The following is a 9855-nucleotide window of genomic DNA, read 5'->3' on the forward strand; positions in this document are numbered from 1 at the left end:
GGTCTTTTTGAAGGTGTTTTGTTACTTGCTGCCTGTCTGTTTTTTTTTATAGACAGACAGACAGACAGACAGACAGACAGACAGACAGACAGACAGATAGATAGATAGATAGATAGATAGATAGATAGATAGATAGATAGATAGATAGATAGATAGATAGATAGATAGATAGATAGATAGATAGATAGATAGATAGATAGATAGATCCCCTTGTTTACCTATTTCAGACCATGGGTTATCAGCTCTACAGAAAAGCATTGCGTGAGGGACTCTGCTTAACCTGACCCGTAGAGTCTATTGCGTGCTAGCACTCGAAACTGAAGCAAACTCTCAGGTATAATAGCTCTCTTTCACCTCACTGAAAACTACTTGGTGGTGATGATACCTTTAGAGTCAGAGCTAGTGCTGACTGCATCATGCTTTCTCTAGCGCTAGCACAATGAGCCACAATGAGCTAGCATTGCGATTTCTCCAGATGTGCCTATACGCCCGCAGTCAAGCTTTGATGGCCATATCAGGTTAAGAGCAACGCAAGCAGCTATCAGAGCTGAAAGCTGGTTCCAACTGAAGGAATCAATACCTCGGGATTGAATTGCCAGTTCTACTTTGAGGTACTAGAATTGGATTGGAGCTGCAGGTCCAATGTGTGAGAGAATAGATTTGGAGTCGGCTGTGGGAAAATAGATGCGGAGCAAAACTGAAACAGATTCACAATTCACAAATCCAGCCAAATTGCATTGTGTGCGGAGACTGCAGTGGATAATAATGGAAGATGACGAGACAACATCCCAGAATATAAGAAATATAATAACTGATTACATATTATTAATCAGACACACTACTTATAGTAGTAATTATTACTACTGCTAACCAGTGGCGTGCACAGACCTCCTCAGGGGCAGGGGCGGAGGGACCAAAAAGGGCACTATTTTTTTTTATTTTATTTAATTTAACAGTACCTGGATTTTTATTCTCTCTATTCAGCTAACTTGTGAGAGGGATGCTTCCTTTGGCTGCATCAGAGAGTTCCTTGATTTTTTTATTTTTTTATTCTTTCTTTCCTTGGCATTCTAAGAAAATATGTTTTTACAATTATTAGAATGCATAACACATCAAATGAAAAGAGGGAAATTATGATAATATTACTAAATATTATTTACTTTAGCAAACAAAACAGTGAGAATCAAGAAGGTAAAATTAATAATTTTATGGAAAATTAATTTTTAGTTTTGTTGATGTAAATTTAATGTATGTATTATATGTATGAAAGACAGTGTTAGCTATCATGAATCAGTAACACTTTACAGTAAGGTTTCATTAGTTAAATTAGTTAGCATTAGCTAATAATGAACTGCACTTCTACAGCCTTTATTAATCTTAGTTAATATTTATTTCAGCATTTACTAAAACATTAAAATCAAAAGTTGTATTTATTATCATTAGTTAATGCACTGACTGTGACATAACATGAATAAACAATTAACAGTTGTATTATTAACTAAGATATACAGTAACAAATGTGTTGCTCATGGTTAGTTCATGCTAGTTCATACATGAGTAATGAACAAATGAACCTTATTGTAAAGCGTTACTATGAAATCAAAGATATAAGTTCCTTGCAATTTAGAGTTGGACATTGACTTAAGATTTCATTTAATTAGATGTATTTCCCCTTGCACTTTTATTCCTTGGATAAAAACGAAAAACATTGTCACTCAGAATGCGTCTGAAATCGAGTTATACTTTTATTATAGTTAAGAATAACTCGCATGCTGCCGCAACTTTTAGAGTAGCATGGTGATCGTAGAATAAATGTAATTTTCCGTTTTAGCTTTAACGTTACCTGCTGCTCGTTTGAAGACTCGCGCGAACTGCTGCATAGTGCGTAGCTACCAGAACCGTTAAATGCGTACGAGGCGCTGCAAAGGAAACTCCGCCTACCACTTCTCCGCTATTTTTTTTTTTAAATATAATATTTGTTTGTATTATTATTGTTAGTGGCAAGGGTGTGTAAGTGTATTGTTATTTAGTATAATATTTATAATTATTATTATTATTATTTACAATTATCAGAAAAGGGCAAAATGCCCCCCCCCCCCCCCCCCCCCCCCCCCCCCCCCCCCCCCATGCACGCCACTGCTGCTAACAACAACTACAACTAACATTAGAAATACAGATTCAGTCATTTAATATTATATACATTTGTGTGTGGCAAATGTGGAGATAAATTATTTATTAATGATAATAATAATAATATTACAAAAAATCTAATGTAAGGATGCCAGTCCTCATCTTGTAGGAATGCAATATAAATTAAAATGAGATTCCTACAAAAAAATGTTATTCTTAGTTTATTATTTGTAAATTTTGTGATCTTAATTGATTAGTTTATTATGAAAAGCCTTTCTTTTGTGCATGTGTAATCTTAGTAGTAATAATAATAATAATAATAATAATAACAACAACGACATAATCATCTTGAGGAAACGCAATGGAAATCATTATTGTAATGATGTGATAAGCACGCAAGAAGCAGAACCAACTAGACAGTCTTTGTTTCAAAATATATGAGAACATAAGCCGCGTTTCCACCGCAATTACCAGGAACTATTTGTCCCAGGAACTTTTTTCATAGGAACTTTTTTTGCCCCAGAACGGTTGCTCACTGCGTTTACACCGTGGACTAAAGTACCGGGAAGATTAGTCTGGTGACGTTGAACTGCATGCGACTGCTCCTCCCAGTCTGCGCGTACTTGTTTTGAGTTTTAAGTATTGAGGAGATTCAAGCTGTGCTGTTTTTGTGAGCGATCTATTGGTTTACTAGACAACATCAGCTATAGCGGGCATGACCGTGAGATGGATGGGACGAACGCGCGCCATCCGGCAGAGAGAACAAGGTAAAAGAACCAATCAGCATGTTCAGCGCACAAGTCCCACCCCGAAAGTTCCTGAACTCTGAAAAAGTACTACCTCGCCAGCAGGGACTTTCTGGGGGGGAAATTTTTACCCGGAACTTCATTTAGACCCTGGTTCCTGCGGTGTAAACACACGGAGTACCACCCCAAAGTTCCTAGTTCCTGGGGAAAGTTCCTGCGGTGGAAACGCGGCTTTAGTCAGGGATAACTGCTAACCACATTAAAATCATAAACGAAGACTGGCAAGGGACTGAACATATAACAGCCATAGAAACAAACGAGGATATAATCAGTAAACCAGAAAACGTCTCGGTTACATATGGTAACCCTCGTTCCCTGAGGGAGGGAACGGAGACGTAGGTCAGACTGACCAATAGGAATCTCGCTAGAGACGCCAATCTACTTCGAGTGAAACTAAAACAAGCCAATGCACATTGGCATGCAATCATTTGCATCATCTGTGCAGCCTCGCAGCGCGGGTATTTAACGAGCAGCTGTTGTGATTGCACACTAGTTTTTTGCTGAGGAGCCAAACCTGAAAAAGCTGAAAAAGCAGATGTGGCGACGGGACCTACGTCTCCGTTCCCTCCCTCAGGGAACGAGGGTTACCATATGTAACCGAGACGTTCCCTATCGGTCAGTCACTACAACGTAGGTCAGACTGACCAATAGGAATCCCTACCAAAGCGCCACAGCTGCTGCACCCCATCCAGCGCCCCGTGCAAGCCTCTACACCTTCTTGCCTGGAAGGACGATAGGAGGAGGCTTACACAGAGTGTATCTGTCACTGTTGTTCCGTAATAACCCATTCAGTGAGATTATTGGATAACACTGGGAAAGCGTGCCCTTTCTATTTAGGAAGGAGAACGCTGCGGAAGCCACTTCTTCAAAGAGTTATGTGGAAAATACATATGGACTAACCTGAAGGTTGTACTGCATATGAATAATGGGAGACTTAGCCCAAGGGAAGGCCGTGGAGAATATACACATATGGGATCCCCGTAGGGTCACACATATGGAACCCAGCCCAGATCCGGCTCTCAAGGATTCAGCGGATAAAGGCCTGGTACCGGACGCTCCGCCATGTCCGGGCCGAGGGGTTTTGGAGGACTCGACAGGTTTTTCACTCTGGAGCAATAAGGGTGCACAGTAGGGTGCAGCAAGCCGACAGAGCCGGGCCTCTCGGTGCTTCTACCCGTTTAGGGTGAGAACACGGGAGGAGACCGGCTCTACACGTAGGCTATAATATCTAGCGAACGTGTTAGGTGTCGCCCAGCCCGCAGCTCTACAGATATCTGTTAGCGAGGAGCCACGTGCCAGTGCCCAGGAGGATGCAACGCCTCTCGTGGAGTGTGCATGCAACCTGAGCGGGCAGGGCACGCCTTGTGCTTGGTAAGCCAAGGCGATGGCATCCACTATCCAGTGGGCCATCCTCTGCTTGGAGACAGCCTTTCCCCTCTGCTGGCCTCCGTAACAGACAAAGAGCTGGTCTGAGGTCCTGACGCTTTGAGTTCTGTCCACGTACATACGCAGAGTGCGAACGGGACAGAGCAAAGCCAGGGCTGGGTTTGCCTCCTCCAAAGGCAGCGCTTGCAGGTTCACTACCTGGTCTTTGAAGGGAGTGGTAGGAACCTTGGGCACATAGCCAGGCCGGGGTCTTAGTACCACATGGTTGTCAGCCGGCCCGAACTCTAGACACGATTCGTCGACCGAAAATGCGTGCAGGTCTCCTACCCTCTTGACAGAGGCCAGTGCAACCAGTAGCAAAGTCTTCATGGAAAGAAGCTTTAAGTCTACTGACTGCAGAGGCTCAAAGGGAACATCCTGAAGTGCTCTAAGCACCAGGGAAAGGTCCCAAGAGGGTATGGAGGGGGGTTGAGGAGGATTTAATCGTCTCGCCCCCCTAAGAAACCTGACGACCAGGTCGTGCTTCCCCACTGTTTTGCTATCTATGTGGTCGTGATAAGCTGAAATAGCGGCAGCATGTACTTTGAGGGTGGGGGAGACAGCCTTCGCTCCAACCCTTGCTGCAAGAAGGAAAGAACAGACCCTATCGAACATCTTCGGGGGTCTTCTCGGCGAGAAGAACACCCCTCGACGAACAGGTTCCACTGCAGGGCGTAAACACGTCTCGTGGACGGCACCCGTGCTGAAGTGATGGTGTTAAGTACCTCAGGGGGTAAGTCACCTAGAACCTCCGCATCCTGTCCAGGGACCAGACATGGAGTTTCCAGAGGTCTGGACGCGGGTGCCATAGGGTGCCCCGTCTCTGAGTCAGAAGATCCTTCCTCAGAGGAATGGGCCAGGGAGGGACTGTCACAAGGAGCATGAGTTCTGGGAACCAAGTCTGGGTGGGCCAATAGGGAGCCACCAGAAGGACCTGCTCCTCATCCTCCCTGACTTTGCACAGTGTCTGTGCAAGTAGGCTCACTGGGGGAAATGCATATTTGCGGAGGCCCCGGGGCCAGCTGTGTGCCAGTGTGTCCGTGCCGAGTGTTGCCTCGGTCAGGGAGTAAAACAGCTGGCAATAGGAGGTCTCTGAAGAGGCAAACAGGTCTACCTGAGCCTCTCCGAACTCTCTCCAGATCAGCTGAACCACCTGGGGGTGGAGTCGCCATTCTCCCAGAAGCACAGCTCGTGATAGCTCGTCGGCCAAACGGTTGAGCACACCGGGGACATACATGGCTCGAAGCGACCTCAGATGCTTCTGACTCCAGAGAAGGAGATGGGGGGCGAGTTGCGACACGCGACGGGAGCGTAGACCACCTTGTCGGTTGATGTACGCAACGGTCTCAGTGTTCTCCGTGCGGACCAGTACGTCCCTGCCCTGTAGCGGCCTTTTCAAGCGGCTCAGAGTGAGATGTACTGCTAGCAACTTCGAGGCAATTGATGTGCCAATGCAGTCGGGAAGCCGTCCATACCCCTGACACTGCATGCCCATTGTACGTGGCACCCCAGCCGGTGGCAGAGGCATCTGTGAATACCACAGGATGCCTGGAGACCTGTTCCAAGGGGACTCCTGCCCGAAGGAACGAGAGGTCTGACCACGGATTGAAGGTCTGGCGCCAGGCTGGTGTGATTGCCACCCGGTGAATGCCGTGATGCCACGCCCATCTCAGGACTCGGCCGTGAAGCCAGTGCTGAAGCGGTCTCATATGAAGCAAGCCGAGCGGGGTTACCGCTGCTGCCATATGCTCCAGGAGCCTCTGAAAAAATTTCAGTGGGACCGCCGTCCTGCCTTTGAACGTGTTCAAGCAGTTTAGCACCGACTGAGCGCGCTGCTCTGTGAGGCGCGCTGTCTGTGCGACCGAATCCAACTCCATACCGAGAAAAGAGATCCTCTGCACAGGGGCGAGTTTGCTCTTTTCCCAGTTGACCTGAAGGCCCAACTGGCTGAGGTGCGTGAGCACGAGGTCCCTGTGTTCGCATAACTGATCTCGAGAGTGTGCTAGTATGAGCCAGTCGTCGAGATAGTTGAGGAGGCGAACGCCCTGTTCTCTCATGGGAACAAGGGCCCCCTCCGTGACTTTCGTGAAGACACGGGGAGACAGGGACAGCCTGAAGGGCAGGACCTTGTACTGATATGCTCGACCCTCGAACGCAAAGCGCAGTAGCGGCCTGTGTCGAGGAAGAATCGAGACAGGAAAGTACGCGTCCTTCAGGTCGATCGCTGCAAACCAATCTTGGGGACGGATGCATCCGAAAATGCGTCTCTGCGTGAGCATTTTGAACGGTAGCTTGTGGAGGCTCCGATTCAAAACTCGCAGATCCAAGATCGGTCGTAACCCACCACCTTTCTTGGGTACAATGAAGTAGGGACTGTAGTGCCCTTACCTCATATCGGCTGGAGGGACCGGCTCTATCGCGTCCTTCGCCAGCAGGACTGCGATCTCCGCACGCAAGACATGGGCATCGGCTGCTCTCACTGTAGTGGAGTGGATGGCCCGAAACTTGGGGGGACGCCGGGCGAACTGAGTCGCATAGCCGAGCCTGATGGACCGAATGAGCCAGCGAGACGGCGCTAACCAGGCTCTCAGAGACCGTGCAAGCGGGACCAAACGGACCGTAGGCATACCCGGAGTGGGGCAGCGAGGTGGAACACAGGGACGCGGCTCGGGAGGCTCTCTCTGGGAGGCGGCCCGTAGCGGGGTCTGTGTGTGCTGTGCAGCACTTACCTGGTTCCACAGGGCAGGGGGTGCAGGAGGCGGTTTGGTGGCGTTCTCGAACTGCACACTGCTGCTCACTGGTGACAGAGGAGGCGGATGAGAGTGGTGAGGATTCTGTCCCCCCACTGCTCTCCGGGTCCTCTTCGGACCCAGAGATGGAAGAAACTGCTCTTTTATTGAAAATTTGGGTACCGCTGGTTTTAAGGCCAGCGGCGGAACACAAACGGAACGAAACAAAAGATTTTCCACTCGGCCCTCTTCCGGGGGAGGGAGCGATGCAGTCATCGTCTCCTGGAGAGCAGTCCCTTCCATCTCCGGGTCGCCCGTCCTAGGGCCGCTTACCCCTGGCTTTGCTGCCCCTCTTGGCGGGGGCCTGGACGGGCGGGGCGCCCTGCCTGCGACTGGCTCCAGGGCGCTGCTTAGGTGGAGGCTGCTGCTGCGGTGTGGGAGCAGGGGCAGACGCAGGAGGACGCTTTTGCACAGCCGAGAACTGCTGGGCGAAGTTCTCGACCGCGTCGCCAAAGAGGCCGGTCTGGGACACAGGGGAGTTGGGAAACCGGAGCTTGTCAGACTCCCTCATGTCAGCCAGACACAGCCAGAGATGGCGTTCCTGGACCACCAGGGTGGACATCGCACGACCCACCGACCACGCGGTCACCTTCATCGCACGAAGCGCGAGGTCCGTCGTGATACGAAGTTCCTGAAGAACTTGGGGATCGTGACCACCCTCGTGCAGGTCCTTCAGTGCCTTGGCCTGATGGACCTGCAGCAACGCCATGGCGTGCATGGCAGAGGCAGCTTCCCCACAGGCCTTGTAAGCCTTGCCGGTTAAATCCGACGAGTACTTACAGGCCCGGGAAGAGAGACACGGTTCTCCACGCCAAGTGGAGTTAGGGCACAGTTGCATAGCAACAGCCCGTTCCACTGGTGGGATGCGCGTGTATCCCTTAGCCGCCCCGCCATCAAGGCTGGTGAGGGAGGAGGAGCCACCGGAACGGTTTCTGGCAGTAAAAGGTGCCGTCCACGTCCCCATAAGCTCCTCATGCACTTCCGGGAAGAAAGGCACTGGGGTGGGTTGCTGAGAACCAGCGCACGCCACCCCGAGATACCAATCGTCCAACCTCGAGGGTTCGGGACACGGTGGAGGATTCCACACGAGCCCGACCCCGTTGGCAGCCCGGGAAAGCATGGCCATCATCTCCGGGTCCGTTTCAGGCACCGCTGGCACACCCGAAGGAGGCAGCGGTGCCGAGTCGTCATCCGCAGAGAGGTCTGACCCACCCTCCGATGCAGCGATCGACATCTGCTCTTCACTGGGTACACACCTCGAGGATGGTCCAGCTTTCTCCACTGGGAACTCAACTGGCTGCGGAGCATGAGAGGGGTGAGGGCTCCTAGGGGGTTGGTTCCCCGAAGGAGACGTGCTCACCGTAATCCTCAGGTCACCCGCGCCACCGCCCGAAGCAACCCTCTGAGGAGGATTGGATCGAGGCAGAGGCACGGGGACTCCGCCCCTTTGCAGGAACAAGAGTCTCGACCGTAGCTCTGCGAAGGTCATCTTCCCACAATGGGTACATGACTCATCCACAAACGCTGCCTCAGCGTGTTCAATGCCCAGACTCACGAGGCAGCGTTTGTGACCATCCTGTGAGCCCAGGTAACGACCGCATCCAGAAACACACAGATAGAAAGTCATCTTTTTTTTTTTTTTTTTAAAGACGCTCTCTATCTGTGTAAGCTTTTTTAGGGACTGCTCTCACTGGTGCTGAAACACGCAGGGGAACAGTCACTGCGAACACAGACAGGAATGTGCACCTGTCTGTGCGCTGTCTCTCTCTCTCGCTGGCAGGTCTTACCGGCTGTGAAAATAGCCTTTGAGCGCTCAACTGCACACCTTACCAGCTGTTGCAACAGCTTTTGTGAATTTGCTCAACAAAAACAGACAAAGACAGAAGAGAGAGGACACAAAAGACTGCTCGCGCTGCCGTGCTGTAACGCCCGCACCGGATAAGGAGAGATCCAACGAAGGCTCGTAGAGTTACACTCTGTAGAATTAACATGAAGCGTTTGGCTCCGAAGCAAAAAGCTATTGTGCAATCAAAATACCCGCGCTGCGAGGCTGCACAGCTGATGCAAATGATTGCACGCCAATGTGCATTGGCTTGTTTTAGTTTCACTCGAAGTAGATTGGCCTCTCTAGCGAGATTCCTATTGGTCAGTCTGACCTACGTTGCAGTGATAGGGAACCAAATCTAAACAGAGCAGGGAAACAGGAACTAAAGGAAAAAAAACAGAACATCACAATAAGAGCTGTGACACATATGAGATTCCTACACATTTATTATTATTATTATTATTATTTGATTATTAAAATAATTTATTTGGATAGTGTGTCATTTTAATCAGAGCTCTAACTGTATTAGATAACTGGAGTTTTCGAATCCTATAAAATATTTTCTTTACATTCCTTTTGATGCCCTAAAAAACTATTTTCTTCTATTAAAAAATCAAAAGAATCATACAAGATTTATTTTTATAAGTTTTTATTTTGAGTTATGTTAGCATCCAATAAGAAAATCTCATTAGAAATAAAATTTAGATAATTAATTTCCAACAGGAAAATCCTGGACACATTTTCTAACCTGAACTTGACTGATGTTTATATCACCTCCTAATCTTAATTGTACCTGCATAAACACATACAACCTTCCTTATCAGCTCATGATAGAACAATAATGCTAGTGTCTATAATAGTACAACGTGTGTATAATACA

Source organism: Rhinichthys klamathensis, unplaced genomic scaffold (genome assembly GCF_029890125.1).
Source record: "Rhinichthys klamathensis goyatoka isolate OS25496 unplaced genomic scaffold, OSU_Roscu_1.1 h1tg000242l_1, whole genome shotgun sequence".
NCBI lineage: Eukaryota > Metazoa > Chordata > Actinopteri > Cypriniformes > Leuciscidae > Rhinichthys > Rhinichthys klamathensis.